We start from the raw sequence: 20,741 nt of genomic DNA on the forward strand, positions 1-20,741 counted from the left end.
AATTTGATCATTTAGGGAATAGCAGCAATTCCATGAACTCAACATCAAATCAGCTATATGGAAATGCTGATAAGTCTGCCTCTTACAGGTATTAAGGAAGCTGTTGTTCTGAATGTTTCATGAAACAATCGTTTTATTCTTTCTGATTTTTGTACACTGCTATGGGAGTCTTCTCTGCTAATGAGCAGGGTATAAATGCTTCAGATAAATACAATCTGTTTTTATGCAATACAAAAGTTCACAAGAAAGAAAGAAAGAAAGAAAAGAAAAGATGTTCATGTCTGAAAAATAACCAGAGTGGAGTGCACAAGGTTTTAAACAGAACTTAAGATTGATCCCTTGCAATTTACTTTAGGTGAAAACTTTGCATCATTATTCCTAAACACATGACACAAAGTCAATCTGTTGAAACTAGTGGAACAAACTTCCACATACTGGGGGAGGTGGATTACAGTATTAGTAATTCCATGCTGTACAAGCCTTTAGATCAGAGCTGGAAGAATGTTTCAGATTCTTAGACATGAGCCTCAGATTAAGGACTATTTCTGCACATAAACACGTTTGAAGCTAACATTTATAAGGTATAATGTATTTTAAGAGTCTTACTAGGCTGTTCCTAGTCCAGAGCTAGCTATGTTTTTGAATAGCTTTACTCTTTTTTTTCTTCCACCCACTAGTAATGTTCCACATATTGCAGAATGATACTTTGAAATTTCAACTCTTTCAAGGCAAGCAGGCAAAGGTGGAAAGAGGCCATTAAGTTGCTGATCCAGAAATGCTTCTAAACCCTCAGCCTAGTGTAGGGGTTCCCAAACTGTGGTCGGCAGGCCACCAGTGATCCATGGGCTTCATTCAGGTAGCCCACAACATCTCTGTTAATAATTTGATACAATAGAAGAAATTAAAGAAGCAAGAAAATACAATAAAAAGCATACAGCATCAAGCAAAATGCACCGTAATTGCTACAGCAGGCAGAAATATCATTAAATGATCCACGAAAACCCTTAGCAATTTTCAAGTGGTCCATGGAGGGGAAGTTTGAGAACTACTAGTCTAGACTCTAGTATGTATAGCCTGCTGAGGAATCAGGCAACAGAACTAAAACAGTCATGGTTTTATTGTGTGATGCAAGAACATTAGAAAAAGTCTGCTGTTGGACTTGTCTTAAAGCATTGCAATATCTAAACAGCAATTCTCTACACATGGCAGGGCAGTGGGCTTTTGCACCTCCAATATCCTATGCAATTGAGAAGTAAATGTAGTCACTATGCCCCACTGGGCATCATATCACATCATGTCAAGTTAGAAAACTTATTCTCTTGTAGCTTGTTTGTTTTTAAACTTCCACCACTTTATTTTGAGTCAACTACGGTCCATCAGTCAACTAAGGCACAGTTCTTTTCCATATCAACAGCCCAAATTTCTTCTCAGTCTGATCTACATTTCATGAACACACACTTCATATACTGATTTCCAGCTTCCACCTATCCTTAAAGAGAAATACAGGGGGGAAATCCACCTTTGTCATTCATAGCTGACGCAGACTGATACAAGGCTGTCTGCAAACAATAATTAGGAGCAAAATCCCAAAACCTCCAACTCTGGCCCCAGCGCATACTATCTTCCATGGAAATTCACCTTGCATCATTTCTAATTACTTATTCACTTGCTTTCTCAGTCACATTAACTATACAACTAGCGTATACGGTACACCCACACCTCTACGGAGTACAGGGGTCTTTCTTTGGCTTATCTCTTTAAGCCACTGGTCATGCCAGGTGTGCAAAAGGTTAACTCTGTAACAGACACGCAAGAAACAATTTGTTTTGTACAAACAGTACTCTTAGAGTACATCCAGTGAAGACAATTACACACTATGCACTTTTAAAAAAATAGAATCTCCACACCAAGAAAAAAATGAACTAGGAATTCACTCTTAATGTTGCACTTCTCCTGCATGTGTGTAATTTACCATATTTTTCGTCCCATAGGACGCTCCGTCCCATAGGATGCACCTAGTTTTTTTTGGGGGGGGGGAAATAAAGGGGAAAAAATTCCTTTCTTTTCCCCCCAAAAGCTGGTCGGGGAAACCAAACCAGGTCGAGGAACAGCGGGATGGCGGGGCTGCGCCTCCCTGCTGTCCCCCGAGCTTGTGGGACTGGCCGATGTCTGCCCGGCACGAGGGGCGCTCTGCTTCAGGGTGCCCCGCACACACGGGCAGCAGGCTGCTATCCGCAGTGTGGGGAGCCCTGCGGGGAACTCCTGCAGATGTCTGTCCCTCTCCTCCCCAAGCTAAATTTGAATCGGTGGGGGTGGGGGGCTTAAAAGACAGAGGGCAGTATCCAAGTAGTTCTGTTACCATAAGAAGAACTTCCTTCCCCCTTCATCTCCCCATGTGCCTGCCACACTCTCCCCAAATCTGCTCCAGAGGGTTGGGAGAACCCCAATAACATATTTAGGGGATGTACAGGGAGACGAAGTTCCACTGCCTAGCCAGAAGTCCCTACACTAATGGAAGCATTTCACTGGATACTTTGCATATCTTCCACTTGCTGAAATAAAATGGTCTTGTTGTGCTGCCTGAAATATATTCAGAATTATCAGGGCCAATGATTAAGAGTTGCAGAATGGGCTGGAAAAAGGGATAATGGAACGGATTTGACCAAATGAAACTTAAGTAGAGAAGCTTAGAGGGCAAAGCCATAGTTCTAGCCATCATCACTCAGTGCCAGCCAGACTATTTATTGTGGTACTGCTGTCAAAATTGGAAATGGTTACATCAATTATTACTAGTTGATACTATTATTCTTTATATGATTTCTTACCCACCCTTCACCATGATGTGCCAGGGCAGGTTACAACAATTTAATTTAAGCAAACCTCACCCTTATTGAAATACAACACAATAAAGCCAATAAAGTTAGCTAAGCATCACTGGACTGTCAATATTTCAGTCCTGAGCTGGAAAAATATTGTTCTCTTGCAATATTGTTCTCTTCTCCCATCCCCACCCTACCAGAAATTTATTCAATGGGTTGGTATTTTTTTTCTTCAAAATATTCTTTGAGAATGGCAAAATTCATTATCAAAAATTAACTACCCATCAGCTGACACAGAATACCAGAAAAACAAAATAGCTCTGCAAGAAGTGTTCCAAGTTGCTCTGGGTTTCTGTTTGGAAAATAAAATGCAGAGTATAAATAAAAACTTAAAAACACTTTAAACAAAAACTTTAAAAACAAAGCTTTTATTTTCTTACATAAAACTTCTGAAGCATTTAGCAGTGTACCCTCAGATGGACTTTGTCAAAATAAATAACTACATAAACAAGCAGTATGGTCCCTTGAACAGCCCACTCTTAGCTAAGATTCCTCAAAACATGTTTGGAACTGACTCAAATAAGGACATTTAAACAGGCAATTAATGAAGTCCATGCATATTATTCCAATAATATTCACACTGAGAGCAGGCTATTGTTCCCTACTCAGACCTTATTGTTTAGGTTTTTCCATGGTTTAGTTTTTTTTCTCCTCCTAGGAACAAGTCAAACAAACCTAAAACCACTTGCAGCTACATCTTTTTAATTGGTGTAGTATACAACTTACTTTGGAAAAACATTTGGCACAGATGAACCTAAGTGCTTAGTTGCTCAAATACAGTCTCTTATTTATCCCTCCCAGTAGGAAAGCTTGATATTTTTCAGTGCATAAAAGCTAACACTATTTTCAGCTCTTGGGTTAAATCCAAGTTTTGACATTTTCAGTGACTAGCATTTGTACATATTTGTGATGGAAAAGCAAAACACAACCCTGATGAATCACACACATGTATTTAAGTACTGTAGTTGGTTAAAAGTGAAATATTTATTTTTTTAAAAGACTATATAATGCAAGGACTTCCATCCTAAAACATGCTTACTCAGAAGAGAACCCCATGTCTATATAGAACAGGGATGTCCAACAGGTAGATCGGGATCGACTGGTCGATCCCTGGGAGGCTGCAGTCGATTGCTGTCGATTGTGGGCTCATTTTCCTTTGCTTTTGCCTAAGAGCACCCGGCTCAGATTTTTTTGTATGTTCTCTATTGTGTGTTTGTGAGTACTGGTATGATTATTTTTATCCTGACTTTCCATAGTTGTCCTCTCACCACCATTTTATTCCCACTACTATCCTAACATGTAACATAAACCGAGAGAAAGTAAGGCAGGTCAGTCACTCATTAAGTCTCTTGGTTAAGTAGGAATTTGAACTTGTGTCTTAATCATCTGAATTCCAGCAGTCTAAATATGCCACCACCCAGGCTGTGACTAGGTGAGTAATTCTCAGGTTAATCACAACAATAACCCAACAAAGGCTTATTGTAACAAAGCTGTTACAGATGCTATTAAAAATAAACAATTAAGCTGAAGTCACAGAAGGAAAAAGGGTAGTAAGTAAATGTTATAATTCCATGAGAAAAGTGAGAAGTAATCATGACTATGGGCTGTGACTTTTGCAAGATAAATGCAGCTACCTGCCACTAAACTAAGGTTGTTGTTTTTATTTTTTAAAAATCACTGTAGCATGTTTTTAACTTGTTACAGATTAGCATGATCTAGTAACTAACAGATCAGTTACCGTAATCTAAAGCATGTTATACATGTCAATAATTAAGAAAACTGATTAAGAAAATTGCCCTTCTCTGTAAATATCCCATTTAAAAATGGGAAAGAGAAGAGTGAGGACAGTCCAAATTTCTACTCTAGCTTGGAGAAGTCCCTCAAAACAAGGATCTGAAAATCTTAGGTAGTAGGTATCGGCAAATTGTAAACATATACCTTGAAACATCCACTATGACTTCAAAAACTTTCACCTCACAAAAAACCTGAGCTAAAATCATTCTATGCAACAGGTTTCTGGATGTTACTTTGCAACTACATAACAGACATATAGGCAATACATTACAATTGAAACTTATTCGCAACCACACATACTCTTCTGCTTCCCATCTACTATTGCACAGCCAAAGAAGAAGAAAAAATACAGAACCTCAGTTGTTCTATCCTACTGTTCCCAGCTAAACCACTAAAATGTGTAAATGATCTACCGCCTATCCTGCAAAATGACACATCCCTCTCAAAGGTTTGGATGGCAGACCTGTACTTGATTACAACCAGCCCACCAAGCCAGCTTAAAAAAACTACTTACCAGCAACAACAGGCCACATAACAGACACACAAATAAAGGGACCAAATTTGGCAACAAACTGAGATGCCAACTTTGTCCCCACGTGTACTGAGGCAATGAGAATGTCAATCACAACATTATGTTAATCACTGGTGTATCTTCCAATGCCCTGCTGCATTCCTTCTTTATGCAAGAAAAATAAACGGACACAATCTGACATCAGAAATGGAAATATCCAAAAACCAGTGAACATTTCAACCCACCAAGACACTCTGAAACTGACCTTAAGATGGCCATATTGAATTAAAAGAAAAAGGAAGACTGCAATGTGAAACCACCAAAATCCAACTCATCAGACAATTCAATTTCATCAGTTCCGGCTTGTATTGAGATTATGATTTGTTATCACACTATATTTGTTAATAAACTTACCAACTCACCAGTAATGCCTGGTTAACTAGACAGGGTAACTATTTTTCCTTTGAGGACATCACCGTTTTCTATTCTCCCTGATCCCATCATCCTCTGAATTCACTCCTCTATATCCACCTTCCCCCATTTATATGTGTGCTTGCCAATTAGGGTTAGACTTGGCTACCATTCTTGAATCAGCGTAAGAAAAGCTCCAATGCAGACCCACACATTTCTACTTTCTATGCTCACCATTGATGATGCTATTTGGCCACCTTTCTCCCAACCTCAGAGTGGTAGTGGTGGGCAATGATCTCAGCCTGCTCAGAGCTTCAACATTAGGTGAAAGAACTGGAGCCAGAGCAACTCAGTCACACAGTGGCCAAAACATCAAGCTCCAGACCTTACAGAAGGGGAGATAGAAAGGTTATTTGGCTGCTGTTGGCCAAACAACAGCAATTGAAGGATTTTACATTTTTTTGACTTTGCATCCAAAGCCAGCCAAAAACGGTGGAGCCCCGATAATATGAAATACAATTATATGACTAACATTTTCACAAGTAATAAAAACTGATGTTCCTTAAGTATCTTTGACAGGCTCACACACCACCTTCTCAAGGAATGACCCATCCAGCTGCCTAAGCATGCTTTCCCCCCAATCTGGCATCACTACTACTGATGTAGGAGCTTTTTCTCTCCCACCCAGCAGCATATTTTAAAAATAAATAAATGAAAGCATTCAATAGATGGTAAAAAATGTTTGCTAGTTGCAAACACACAGTTCAGAGTGTTTGCAATTAGACAGGTATGAAAAATAAATTCTCTGCAATCCAATCTGTTTCACTTTCCTGTACCGCTAAATAAACAGCTTGCCACAGCTGCAAATGGCAGATATGGCCATTAAAGTAATGCAGCAAACACTAGATAATTTTTCTTTAAACATTTTTTACATAAAACTCAATTTGGCATTTCTTAGAAAGAAGAGCCAATTTTTCTCTTGCCCTAATATTTCTACCCTCTGATATTTCTTCTTCCATCTCTGAAGTTGGCAAGAGATCACTGAATGACATCTTTACTGACTCAAAGTCAATAAATATTCCATGGCATTAGATGCCCCATAGAAACGGGGGGGGGATCCATTCCATCTGAAGTCTTTAGGCATTGTTAAAGAGAAGTAACAAGAATAATTCATGCACTTAATGTCACATGTGCAGAGTAATACTATTCTCACACTACACTGAGTGGGACCAAAGATATGACAACATCTATGCTAGTAGAGCAGCTGACTTGTTCAATGCATGCTCATCCCAGGAATAGAGGGGGAATATACAACCAGGGGGGAAAAACCTTAAAGATGCAGAGTTCCTGTAAACAGCATCCACCACTCAGGGACTCTGCTGACAACACCAACATGCCACCCATAAAGGCAACCAATGAACTCACAATGAGGCATACACACCCTGCACCACCAAACGCAATATGACGCCATAGCACCAACAGCACACAGGAGGCACAGATCCTGCTATTGCAAGTTCCCACGCAGCCCAAAAGATAGGAGCTCAAATGGAGTTACCCTTCTCACAAGTACTAATTTATGACACTTAAAGGGAAGGAATAATAAATACAACACAGCACCCTCATAGCTCCCTGGAATAAGGATTTAAGCTCCACCCAGGAAAAACAGGATTGTATCCAATGCAACACTGACTCAACGAAGCTCACACAAAGAGAGTCCATCACGGCACATCTACCGCAATCCATTGAAAAGCACCTATCAAATGTTGAGGCATTCTCAAGAAAAGACTGGGATGATGGCACAGAGGGCTGAAGCAGGAAGGATGAACAAGGACAATATGGTGGAGATACCCTACCCCACATCCTAGGTCTTACCTAAAGATCTACTGACCCGCAGGAGAAGCTTCTGATGGGTGAAGGGGTTGAAGGAGGCACAGGAGATGGGGAATTCCCCTTATGCTAGCATCCTTTACCAAATGCTGCACTGGATGCAACCCAATTGGTTGTGTCAAGTTCGGGGCAAAGACTTTCCCAGCAACAGAGCTAGGCAAAACACACATTTCTTAGTAATTAAAATTATGTACATAAAATATTATATTGACTATGAAGTAAAAATGCTTTAGATGAGAAAAATTTAAAACACAAATATATATCCATCATGTTATTTCCCCCCATGCTATCATTCATTAATTTTTATTAATGTAAACATGTAATTCCAAAGGTATATTTATACCTTTACAACAACTAAAAACAAATAATAATAATACATATTTAAAAAGCTAATTGAGTCCAATTTAGGAAACTGAAGACTACATTAACATTGGATTATCCTTCAACACAAACAATTTACAAGATCTTACCTCTTTGATTAGTTAATCATATTACATATGAAAATAACCTTTCTACAGGTGTGTAATGTGTATCAGCATAAACTTGCATTGACCTGGTTGTACAGGTTGTACACTGCCAGATGTTCATTCAGCATTCCAAGATTTTAGTGATTATCACTTGGCTTATGCCACACCCCTGGCCTTGCCTTTTTTTAAAAAAAAAACAAAACGCTGTCATTCTCGAAACAGAAGTCATCTGAAAAACTTACTTTAAACAATTGTAACCAGCCTCAATTTTTTAAAATCAACTTTAGAAAAAGTGCATATTTAAGTAACGCAGGCAGTTAATTAAAAATAAGATCAGTTTACTTTAGAAATAAGAGTTCAACAGTTAAGGAACATGGGTGCTTTCTGTACCCTCTGTACATAAGAACACAAGAGTCCTACAGGATCAGACCAGAGGCCCTAGCCCAGCATCCTGTCCTCAGACTGGCCAACCAATTGCCCATGGGACACCTGCAAACAGAACCTGAGCTCAACAGCACTTTTTTCACTAGCAATTCCCAGGAACTGGCATTCTGAGGCACATTGCCTATAACAGTGGCGGCAGAACATAGCCATCATGGCTAATAGCCACTGATAGCCTTATCCTCCATGTATTAATCTAATCCTCTTTCAAAGCCATCCAAGTTGGTGGCCATCAGTATCCTTTTGTGGAAGCAAATTCCATAGTTTGACTAAGCACTGTGTGAAGAAGTACTTTCTTTTGTCTGTCCTGAATCGACCAACCTGAATCTTCATTGGATCTCCATGAGTTCTAATATTTTCTCTGTCTACTTTTCTCCACACAATGCATGATTTTCATAGAATCAGAGAGTTGTAGCATTGGAAGAGACTTTGAGGGTATTTTGTCTATCATGTCCGCTCTGACTCATCTTTTTTCTAAACTAAAATTCCTGAAATATTGTAACCTATCCTCATATGGGAGTTGCTCCATCCCCTGGATCATTCTGGCTGCCCTCTTCTGAACCTTTCCCAGTTCTGTCATAGCTTTTTGAGGTGAGGAAATCAGATCTGTACACAGTATGCAAAGTGTGACCACACCAAAGATATGTATAATGGCATTATGTTATCAATTTTCAGTGCCCTTCCTAATGAACCCTAGCATGGAATTTGCACTTTCTACAGCTACTGCACATTAAGTCCACATACATCTGCATCCAGTCATCCACTACAATCCCAAGGTTGAGAACATTAGAGTTCTTTAAGAACTTACAAGTAGATGCCATCCAGACGCAGTGATTTGTAAGTTTTTATTTTTGTCAATAAGAACTTTGTCTCATTGCACTGCTATTTGCCACTGTTCCTCAGACTCCCTTTCTTTTACAGGGACCTGCCAAACTATCTTATGCTGTGAAGACAAGATGCAAATAAAATTCATTCAGCTTCTCCACAACTTCCTTATCTTCCTTTAGCACAGCTTTGAATCATTTCTCATTAAAAGATTGAACCACCTCCATAGATGGTATCCTGCTATTTAGTGTTTAAGAGCATGCTATTTGATTGCATTTGAACTTGTGCCTAGTGCCTTAAGAAATGCCTTTATGGTGCTCAGATGGCCGCTACAATAAGGTTTCATATGACAGACTCTGCATATGTGACCAAGCACAGGTGGGAGACATCACACAATACTTGTCAATCTTTGTGCCTGTCTAGTTGGCCCTGCACATGGAATCAGCAGCATTTCACAAGAATCTACTTCGAAAGTCCTGGCTTTCAACACCCTACCTAGCAATCTAAATTTTATTTCCAGGAACTCTCAACCACATTTCTCCATGTCACTGGTGCCAACATGCACCATGACAACTGACACCCCCCCCATCCTATCTACCAGACTATCTAAGCAACAGACATCATCTGCAACCTTCATTCGAGACAGGCAAGTCACCCTGTTGTCTGCACATCCACCACAAACCCAGCATCTATGTCAGGCATCCCCAACTTTCGGCCCTCCAGATGTTTTAGACTACAATTTCCATCATCCCTGACCACTGGTCCTGTTAGCTAGGGATCATGGGAGTTGTAGGCCAAAACATCTGGAGGGCTACAGGTTGGGGATGCCTGATCTATGTTCCCAATGATCGTCACCCACTACCAGGATCTTCTCCCCGCTTGCAGATAAGTAGCTTCCTCAAAGAAACACCTGTCTTCCCCAAGATTCTCCCTGTCCATGACAGAAGGCAAGCTGTCATCCCAGGCATGGGACACACCTATCACATCCCCAAAGGGGACTCAACTAACACTGATGTGATTAAAGATTAAACTTATATTTCAAATATAAGAAAGAGTTCAACTTGTACCCGTCATTCCAGTGTTCAGTATTGCATGGCTCTACTGAATTGCTATTGCATTCTTCCAAGCAAAAATAAATAAATAAATTATACCCCAACTGTATCTCAGTGTGTCCCCAAACATGTTCATGTGTGTGGTGCCAAAAAAAAAAGCACTTCAGTATGCTTCCCTGTATCAGTTGTTATAAAAACTTCTATGGGAAACATTTTTTATCATAATACTTTCTATTTGCTGGCGCAGAACAAAATACTGCCAACACCAGGGATCATTTTTTGTCCTCATCCCCTTTTGGTTTTCAGAATAGTCTTTGTATGGGCACTTAAATCTGCTTCCCTCAATCCATGTTCTTCTCCTAACACTATACATTAGCTGAGATGAAAAAAGGTCTATATTCTCAAAACAAAATTCAGATTCAATTGGTATTCATTTTGTCCCATAAGTTTTTCATGCACAGCGGGGCGCAGAGGACACCCCCAAAAAAAATATCTCTAGATGGTAACTAGCTAAAATGTGAAGGCATTGCTATATTTTATGCAAGTGACAACATTCTGGAAGAATGCAGTTCTACTTCTGCGTAAGTTTTGCCATGAAAAGGCAGGTGAAGATTTTCTTGCAGGTGAAAACAATATACACGCACTCACTGCTTTTCTACAGCCAGAACACACAGAAGCAACTTTAACCACGGACAAACGGGAAGAAGTGAATGGTCTGTGGAGGTTATTCTCCGCCCCAGCTAGATAGGATCCAGGAACAAAGTGCCTCTTAACCAAAAAACCAGGAGAAAGAAGCTAGCTGACCCCTGAGACCTACACCTGGGAAAGAAACGCTTGGCGTCGGCACACCTCGACGGTCGCAGCCTCCAAGGCAAATCACCCCGTGTGATTACAGGACCATCCGAGCCCCGGGAGGTGCCCAGCCTTAAACCGCAGTCAGGGCGGCAGACTGTTTACACCAGTCCGCCGCCGCCACTTACTCACCCCACCAGAAGCGCTTCACGTTCTGCACACCAAGCACTTTCACACACACACACACACACACACACACACACACACACACTCTCCCTCCCTCCCTCCCTCCCTCCCTCAGGCACCCGCCGCCCTTCCCACCCCTCTGCCCCCTCTCCCGAGCCTTGTCCCGGTGTCTGCAAGAACCGCCGCCGCCTTCCCGCTTCTCTCCCTCGGCTTCTCCTCCTACCCACTGAGGGGGAATGGGCGGGGGTTTTTTGGGGGGGGGGAGGAAAGAGACACACACACACAGCCCGCCTTCCCACCCTGCCACCTAAAAAAGAAAGCGGCCCCCTCAGCCCGCCAAGCCAGGCCGAGGAAGCGAGCGGAGAAAGCGGAGGGAACTCCCCGCAATGGAGGCGCCCGGCCCGGGGCAATGGGGGGGGGGATTGCCGCCGCCGCCGCCAAGGCAGATTTCGGCGCTTACCTTCTTCATGAGGCCAAGGCACCTCCGGGTGGCCGAAGGGAGCAGCCCGGAGGAGTCCTTCGCTGCCTGGTCTCCAACCCCGAGAGCTGCCGTTTCCCGAGAGCGGCAGCCACAGGCCTCGCTCTGGGCCGGACTCTGCCCAGGACAACTTCCTAGGCCAAGCGGGCAACTCCTTCCGGAGCAAAGGAACAGAAGGGCTGAAGGGAGAAAGAGCGCGAGCGGAGGGGCGGGGGAGAGCGCCGGTCTCCCTCGGTGTGGGGCTCCTCGCCCTGCCCAGCGGGAGAGGGAAGGGGGAAGAAGAGAGGAGGTTGGCGGCGGCAGCAGCAACCGCCACCCACAGACCGCCTAGGCCTCGCCTTCGAGGGCGCCACCTTTCGCCGTTGCTATGCAACGCCTGCTTTGGGGTGGGGGGGGGTGGAAGGCGTTTTGCAAGCTCCTGGAGATCACAGCACCAGGAAAGGGGGGAGCGTTTTTTTCAGGGCGGGGGGGGGTCACTGTGAGCGCGACGGTTATCCCCTGATTTGCATGTCAACGAAATCGCCTCCTGAATAAATACGCTCGGGCTGCATTCCTATGCAATTCTCCCTTTGCTGAGGGAATTCAGTCAAGAGTCCTGCGCGGCTCCTTAAAAGAGCCTAGCTAGCGAGTTTTGTTATATCGTGGTTTTGAGTCCACGTCCGTTTATGGCATAATAAATGCGTTGGTCTTCTTACGTTCCACACGGCTCTCAGTTGGTTTTGCTGTAAGACTTACTACCACCATTTATTTCTTCTTTTTCTTCTTCTTTTGAGCTGCCATGCATAGGGTTGCACTGTTGATAAAACAATTTACATCCAAGTGTACTGGTTTCTGTGGTTGATCTTTGCAGAATCCCTTCTCTCCAAGGGCATGGGGGTCAGTGCTTAGGAAGAAATGGGAGGCTGCGTTTTTACCTTAGATTTTACTACAACAAGAATAATAAACAAAAACCACTGGAAACAAGAGATAATTTCAGCCACAGCCATTTTATTAGAATCAACTGGCAGTCATATAGTAGTGAATTGCCAATGACTGGTAGAGCAGCAAGCAGGCTGGACTTTGGCTAGGAAGTCCTGGATTCCCATCTCTGATGAGTTTGCTAGGTGACCTTGGGTCAGTCACTGCCTGAGCCTAGCCTAAGGGATCATGTGCCAAGCCGGAGCAATCCCCCAGCCCCCCAAGTATACAACATTGGTAAATACCATGTCAGCAGATGGTTATCACTGCTGCTGTGACATTGCTCTCCTATGTTCCTGCTTTACTGCTTCCATATGAACCTGTTCAGGCACTATGTCAAGCAACGGAAGCCCTGCTGATTCCACCTACTCCTCTGAAGAAATAGTAATGTCTATGCTCACCCCAAAGAGGCTCCTGCTCACTTTCCATGACTTTCAAATAATAGTATGGGGCTTAATTTTTATCCGTTGTGGTTGATCTGTTACTCTGTGCTTTATATTTGATGCTTATTGACAGACTGCTTTAAAGTCATGTATGGTAAATCACCTGGAGGTTCATTGATAGAAAGGCAGGATATAACTATTTTAAATAAAAGAAAACGGCATAATTTTGAAAATAGTCATACTGGCACAATGTGCACAGTGAGCAAAACTAATCACAGTTAATACTGAATTTCACCAAAATGGATTATTATTATTCAAACTAATACTGAATTTCATCTGAATTACTATCCAAATTTATTTCCAGTTTTACCACTTGTGATGGCCTGGGACTCGGGCTCAGAACCAGAGGAATCTCAGTCCACACCAGATTCTTTCCCTCAGGCAGTGTCTGAACCAAGTCTGGGGCCTGATTCTGAAGAGCCTCAGTCTGCACAGGTTCCCCTGCAACAAGCACCAGCTGGGCTGAGTCAGGGACCTGAGCCTGCCCTGGCTCCAGATTCAGGGATTACCTCATTACCTCGTTGCCTTCAGCTGGGCAATCACTTATAGCTGCTCCACTACCTGTTGGGTCAGGAGAGGCTGAGGTGACCTCTGGGTCTATTAACACACCAACATCTCCTGAGCTGCAGAGACTAAGGTCTGAGAGAAGGAGAGACCTGAGTACTCACAGGAGGAGTGCTCGCCTTCAGGCGAGACAGAGAGGTGAGTCCCTGGGGGAACAGGACCGGCCCTTACCCCGACAAAGATAAAAGCCTGTTAGATCCCACCCCAGGTTGCGGGAACAACATTGCTGTTTGCCAGAACCTGCCTGGGAGCCTGTGTCTGACCTTGCCTGGTTTCCTGCTTCGTGTCCTGCCTTGGCCCTGTTGGACTGACTCCTCGTGGGACCTTTGGATTCAGGACCGGACCTGGACCCCGTGGCTCGGGCTACCCCCAGGCCCAGCACACCACTATTAACTGCCCCAGTTATATTTATAAGATGTGTAAGTTGATCCTTTGTGTGTTGATTCCGAAGTATGCCCTACTGAATTTAATAGGGCCTACTCCCAAGCGAGTGCACATAGGACTCCTACAGCTGTTACTTTATGCACACATTCATGGAAGAAAGTCTCCTGAATTCAGTGGGACTTGCCATTTTGTAAACATGCATTGGATATGGCTGCTGGTTTGTGCCTGTAATTATTATTTTGTATTATGTTATCTGTCCTATGCCTTCAAAGATTCCAGCAAAGCAATATTGGAGAGGAAGAAATGTCCCACAAACTGGTTATGGAATTCTCTGGCACTCTCTGAATTTTGTCATATTGCTAGATCTCTGGTGCTTATATAACCTGAATCGTCCGAGAAAAGTCAAACCAATTGGCATGAAAGCTAATTTGTGCTATTAGATGCTTTTGTTCATTAAATGTTGTCTTGGTAGCTATATGCTTTCAACTGCCACATTGTTTTTCCCTACTCTATTTCATAAAGTGTATGAATAAAAACTACTGGGAAATAGCATTAGTAATATGATCAGATTTGAGTTACAAGCTCTGAGTGAATCTGAACTTAGAATACAGTTTATCTTTGTAGATCATGGCATAGGCATAAGATTGAGATAACTATAATATGTCACTACTGTATATCCTCCATGATACCATCAAACAAGCCTCTATCCACCTGCTGAAAGGCATTCAGGAATATCCTGAGTTCACACACATCTGACTTAAGGATCAACACATGCAAATTTAGTTGTCAAGTGCAGGATACTCAAACTCCTCAATGAAGGTGATTTGAAGGCAGGTCACAGACAGAGATGCCTAGGTTCAAATAATTGCTCCCTATCAAAGTCTTTCACACTTTTGTTAAGCAGACAGGGTGGCCAGTTTTAACCATTTGTCAGTATTCTGAAAGGACTTATGGAAATTGTTGTTGTTGTTGTTTAGTCAATTAGTTGTGTCCGACTCTTTGTGACCCCATGGACCAGAGCATCTTCCACTGTCTCCCAGAGTTTCATCAAATTCATGTTGGTCGCTTCTATAACACTGTCCAGCCACTTATTTCACAACCCTCTCCCCTTTCCACTGGCATGCCTTGGCAAAAAGGTATTTAAAAGCCTAGATTCAAAGGCTAGTTGGCTCTTATAGCTCCAACAGGGCAGCCCTTACTCAGTGCTCCCCAGGACTCAGCATACTTAGGCTTTGCTCTAAGGGCAGGTATACTCACCCCTCCTTCTACTAGTGTGGGTTTATTATGGCAAAAGTGTCATGCCCATGCTCCTGAAGGCCTTTAGAATAGTTAGGTAATCTTTTACTCTTTAATTAAGGTGTGTATGTATCGTAATTTGCTACCTGCTTAGACTGTAACTTTGCTGTCTAAAGCAGCATTTTCTGCTACTCCTATTTTCTATAATAAGCCAAGCTTTCTTTATTTCTTTGTGGGTGAGCTTCTTGTGGGCATAAGGGTAAGGGTTAGCACCCACCCATAACAAGCACACATCCTAACTCCAGCAAAAGATCCTAAAACCTCTCAGCAGTGTGTATACAAACATCCATGAGCGCTGGCTGTGCACGTGTGAGTCCAGGAACGCATGCGTAACAAAGCAACATATCAGATAAACGTTGCTCAGAGTTTTTATATTAGCACAATTTTTGTTATGCCAAAATTATTAAAATTAAATAGACATGTGAATTTATTATTTACCAAAATTACATATTTAGGAAACAATTAACTTCAGAATTTGTTGATAGGAATGTATCTAGTCTACCAGCAAGATTCTTAATTTTTTTTAGTACAACTGGGACCATTATTCTATTTCATTGCACAGTGTTGGATAACCAGGAATTAGCTGTTGTTAACAAATAAAAATCTGTATATCATTTATTTCTATCTTGCTTAAGAGTTAATTTTCTAGTAGTTTTGTTAAAAATAAATAAAGCCACAACCAAATATCCTGCAAGAGGGTAGCCTTCTTAGGTCTTTTGTTCTGCATCCTGATTGTAGCCATGTTCTGGTCCGTACTTTTAAGTATGCTTTGCATTGCAGCCTTAAATTGCTCACATATCATTGTCTGTATGGTTGGGGCCTGCATCTGCTTCTCTTTCTCCCAAGGCATCTCAATCTTGACCTGTCATGCCCCTATTATTCCACTCCTTGCACTCTTAAAAGAAAGAACAGCTATTGTGTGGTGCTTTTGTGATGGAGATTAGACTGCATAGACTACATATTTTCACCTGTGACCTACATTGTTTTAGAAAGTAGCCAGCCCTGTAGTCTAAAGAGCAGTCAAGCAGCATAACTTGTTTTTACACTGTGGAATATATCTGCTAAATAAATTGTTCCTTATTCTTTCCCATGTTCTCCTTTAGTTTGCAGGAGTGCCTCATTCCTCACCAGATGATTTCCCACAATCCCTTGTGGCGTGTATCTGAGAGATGCACTCCTGCGCATAAAAAACAGGGCTGCATTTAAAGTAGTATAAGCACCCTCCGCATCTTTTGTGGACCCCACACATTACACTTTTATCTGATGGCAAAAATACATTCAAATAACTGACTGTGAAAGCAGGCAACCTTCCATATCTGGCATGAAATTTACCATTTTTCTCCTATTACAAGCATTGTGGCTGGCGAAACCCAGCCAGATGGGTGGGGTATGAATAAAATTATTATTATTATTATTATTATTATTATTATTATTATTATTATTATTATTTATTATTATTATGTTCTTTAGAATACTTTCAGGCAGGTGGGAAGAGAGCCATTCCTTTTATGCCATATGATAAAAAGGTACCACATTCAGAGCTCTGATAAATGCTAAAGAATCTCAATTCAGGCAGCAGGGAAAGTCAACTCTGCAATTAAATACTCATAGATAATTATTACTCTGCTGCTGTCCCGTCCCTGTCCCCGTCCCTGGCAAAGTACTACACTATCACTTACTGAGCATAATGGTTAATTGGTTCCTTGGGAAAGAATTTCCACATATTTTTAAACAATGTTCCTCTCACCTGAAAGTTGCTAACTAGCCAGCAATGTGATCTTAAGTATGGTTACAGTGGTAGCTTGGGTTACATATGCTTCAGGTTACATACGCTTCAGGTTACAGACTCCGCTAACCCAGAAATATTACCTCAGGTTAAGAACTTTGCTTCAGGATGAGAACAGAAATCGTGCTCCGGCGGCACGGTGGCAGCAGGAGGCCCCATTAGCTAAAGTGGTGCTTCAGGTTAAGAACAGTTTTAGGTTAAGAACAGACCTCCAGAACAAATTAAGTACTTAACCCGAGGTACCACTGTACTTCTAAATTCCACAGGATTAAATGTAGTTACTCCATGGTAAATTTGTTTATGATTGCCATCTAGGAATCCTGTGGAACCAAACCAACAGAGACTATTCTACATAATAGATATATGCTGAAGCAGCAATATTTCCTATCATGAGAGAGAACGCTGTACTCTTATCCCTGCATGTACCATTCAGATGACACGGTGTATACAATGGTGCATGATGTCTCTTTGGCCAATATATATTTCTCCGCAACTATTTTTACACTTACAAAGGATGATAAGAGTTTATATTACAATGTATTACCGAACAGAAAATACAACTGGGAGATATCTATCAATGAATCTATAATAACCTCCTTACAGAGTTAAGATGTACAAACGTTTTCCCCTCTGTGAAATCTGGTAGTGAAGTTCTATCAGCAGATCAAAGCTCTCACCTCCTTGTGTGCAGCCCCCAGATTTTCCTTCACAGTGCTTTATCATATTCTTTTAGGTTTGCTTTTAAGGTCCTTATTAAACTGCTGCTGGGAAGCATCCATTTTCTGCTGAACTTACTATTGAGATACTTGGTTTTCAAAATCACATGATTGGCTTCATCTTGGCTCGCTCACCAGCTCACAGTTTCTCTCCAGGGAAACAAAAATCCTACACTTTTCTCCAGTGTTGAGCATTCCCTACTTCCCTGTGAAAAGTCTGGTAGCAATGCTACGTTTGTTTCCTTTACAGAATAGTGCACTTGACTAGAGACTTACGGTATAAACTGATTCTTGTTTTATTTAGCTATAAACATACAAATATTGGAAGCAACCGGAGTCCTAAAACCAAGCAGCAAAACTGTAGGTCCTGAATTGCTGGAAAATAACAATAAAGATTTTTAAAAAGAACACTTACCGGTAGTTGGTCTCTAAGGTGCTACTGGAAGGATTTTTTTTAAATTTTATTTTGTTTCAACCACCACCCTGATAATTCTGCATAAAATTCCTGGACACCAGACCCCGCAGTTCTCCCTCCACCCAAGGTATCCAGGCATAAATTCACATCTCAGAACTCTCAACTATCTCTGCCTCTGTGTTAAAATTGAAATTAAGATCCTATTAAAATAATTTATTCACGTAAGTATTAACGTTTTTTCTTCTTTTTGTTTTGGTAATGCTAAATTAGCTAATTTCCTGGCAAACCTCCATGTGATTTAAATGAAGAATTTTTTATTTTTTTTAAGTTTGACCGTTGCTTCTCCATCTTTAAAGAATGAATGGAGACATTTGCATCTCTTATTTTCCATTGTAGGAAAATGAAATGAACAGTGCATTGAATCCTCTCTCTTTTATATATATAAAATTTTTATTGTTGCAACACAAACACACGCAACACTAAAAGAATAAATTTAAAAAGAAATGCAAATATGAATATAGATACAAATACTAAACAAATAATAAACATATAGCCATATTTCACTTCTTGTTTTCTTCTAATTGACTTCCTTCGCCCTCAGCGCAGGTCTACTTTAATATTTAATAAACTGTTTCCTTCTCATTTCATTTTTTCCTACTTTTCTTTCTATTTTAGACTTTTATACCTTAATTTGTTTTGCAAAAGTTAATCAAAACAAGTCCAGGTATTAATTTGAGGGCACTGCTTTTAAAGATAATCTCTCTATTTCCCCCATTCCTTTTGAATTTTTTGTTTAGACTGATCCCTAATTGCAACTGTCATTCTAGCCAACTCAAGGTAATCAAATAATTTTTCTTGCCATTCTTTTTTTTGTTGATTCGTTTTTTCAATTTTTGGCAACTAGGATTCTCACCGCCAATGTTGCATACAGGAATATTTTTGTGTTTTCCCTAGCGATTTGATTCTATCTCCAGGGTCAGTTTCAGAGAATAGCATTCATTGCTTTTTGGTCCCCTGGCAGTTGTGCCACAGGGTACCATCTTGTCCCCAGTGCTGTTTAACAGCTATATAAAGCTGTTGGGAGCATTCATTAGATTTGGGGTGAGGTGCCATTAGTACGCTGATGAAACTGTTATAATAATTTTAAGGTCTTATATATATAATAAATGTTCATAAATGTACCAAGCAAAAACATACATAAATATATAAACCACATGTCTGAAGCAGCACAGGAAGACAGTCCTGAAACCATTTTAACTCCCAAACTGACCAAATGTTTCTCTGCAGGGAAGGAGGAAATGAAAAAACCTTCCCATTGCCTCAGGAATTAAGTAATTACCATCTCAAAGGAATGGCCAGACTACCAGAAAAGGCAATCAGTTATGGCATTATCAGATAACCTGGCAGACAGGAAAAACAACAACATTCAAATTTCTGTTGTAGACCACCTTTTCTGTGCTGTAGGTATGATGTTTGTGGAGCGTGGTCTTGGGCTACACCTTCTGTGATGTATGTATGATGTTTCTGGGGGGTGGTCTAGAGTTTGAGGGTGGGCAATTTGAAAATTCTACATAAAGGCTGGCACACCTTTTTCCTGGGTCCTCCTCCTCTCTGCTGCATGTGGGGAACACCCTGTTGCAACAGTTAATAAATATCAGGCTTACTAGCTGCTTTGCTTCTCAATATTCTCTGGTTGGTCTCTGTTATTTTCTCCTACTGATAGAGAACCTACAAAAGGACTCTATATGGGCTCCTGCGTACCCCATAAAGGAAAAGGAGCATTATTATTAATTTTTACTTACATCAAAACCCAGTTCTGTTTCTCCATAACATCCAAATGAGAAAGATGCCTTGTAAGCCCTGGATTGGTGCCTAGACTCAGTGGTGAGTTGGATGAAGGCCAACAAACTGAGTTTCAATCCTGGCAAGAGAGACTGTGGGTAGGTGGTTCCTGGGTCCAGATAATTGGTCAATTATCTGCTTTGGTTGGGTTTCGCCAAAAGTGGATGTCACTATCCCACAATCTCAGGCATGAAGGCAGGACACAAGCACTCATGGCAGGCACACAGCATCTCCTCTGCTGACTTATGCTGATCAGCTGAAAGGTGATTATTGTTCCTTTTTCACTCATTCAGTGCTCAGTCTGATGATTGGGGAGAAGGCAACCCACCCCAACACAATGCCTATTTTAAATATAATTTTTGGCACTTTTGCCAAATTTGGAGGCAAATTTGCCCCAGAACTGATAGTTGACCCTGTGTCATAAACCTCAGGATTAAATCGTATTGAGCATTCAATAATATTTAAACTCTGCCAACTTTTTTTTAACAACCGAACTCTGGAATGCCCAGTTTTGTTGCTTGAGCTCTTTATTTTCTTTTATCAGCGTTAAACAGAGGCCAAAATTCAGTATATCATCACTTTAAGAAATTTTTAAGGTACTAAAGCATCTGAATT

The 20,741-nt window shown here is 41.3% G+C and overlaps 1 protein-coding gene and 1 long non-coding RNA gene across 3 annotated transcripts in view; one reads left to right on the forward strand and one right to left on the reverse strand.

The window, feature by feature from the left end:
- FRS2 (fibroblast growth factor receptor substrate 2) overlaps positions 1-12,098 on the reverse strand; it is a 41,824-nt gene extending 29,726 nt beyond the window's left edge. The window contains exon 1 of the mRNA XM_083699316.1: positions 11,706-12,098. The gene's annotated coding sequence lies outside the window, so the exon portion shown is untranslated. The remainder of the gene's footprint in view (positions 1-11,705) is intronic.
- Positions 12,099-12,332: 234 nt separating this feature from the next.
- LOC310825716 lies at positions 12,333-16,743 on the forward strand. 2 transcript variants are annotated; one of them, XR_014555478.1, is made up of 3 exons: positions 12,333-12,447; positions 13,428-13,825; positions 16,471-16,743. It is a non-coding gene; the product is annotated as an uncharacterized lncRNA (long non-coding RNA). The 2 variants fall into 2 exon arrangements; XR_014555479.1 differs by lacking the exon at positions 16,471-16,743 and having other exon boundaries at positions 13,428-16,051.
- Positions 16,744-20,741: the final 3,998 nt, after the last annotated feature.

This window comes from Podarcis gaigeae (genome assembly GCF_964106915.1).
Source record: "Podarcis gaigeae genome assembly, chromosome: 10".
Lineage (NCBI taxonomy): Eukaryota > Metazoa > Chordata > Lepidosauria > Squamata > Lacertidae > Podarcis > Podarcis gaigeae.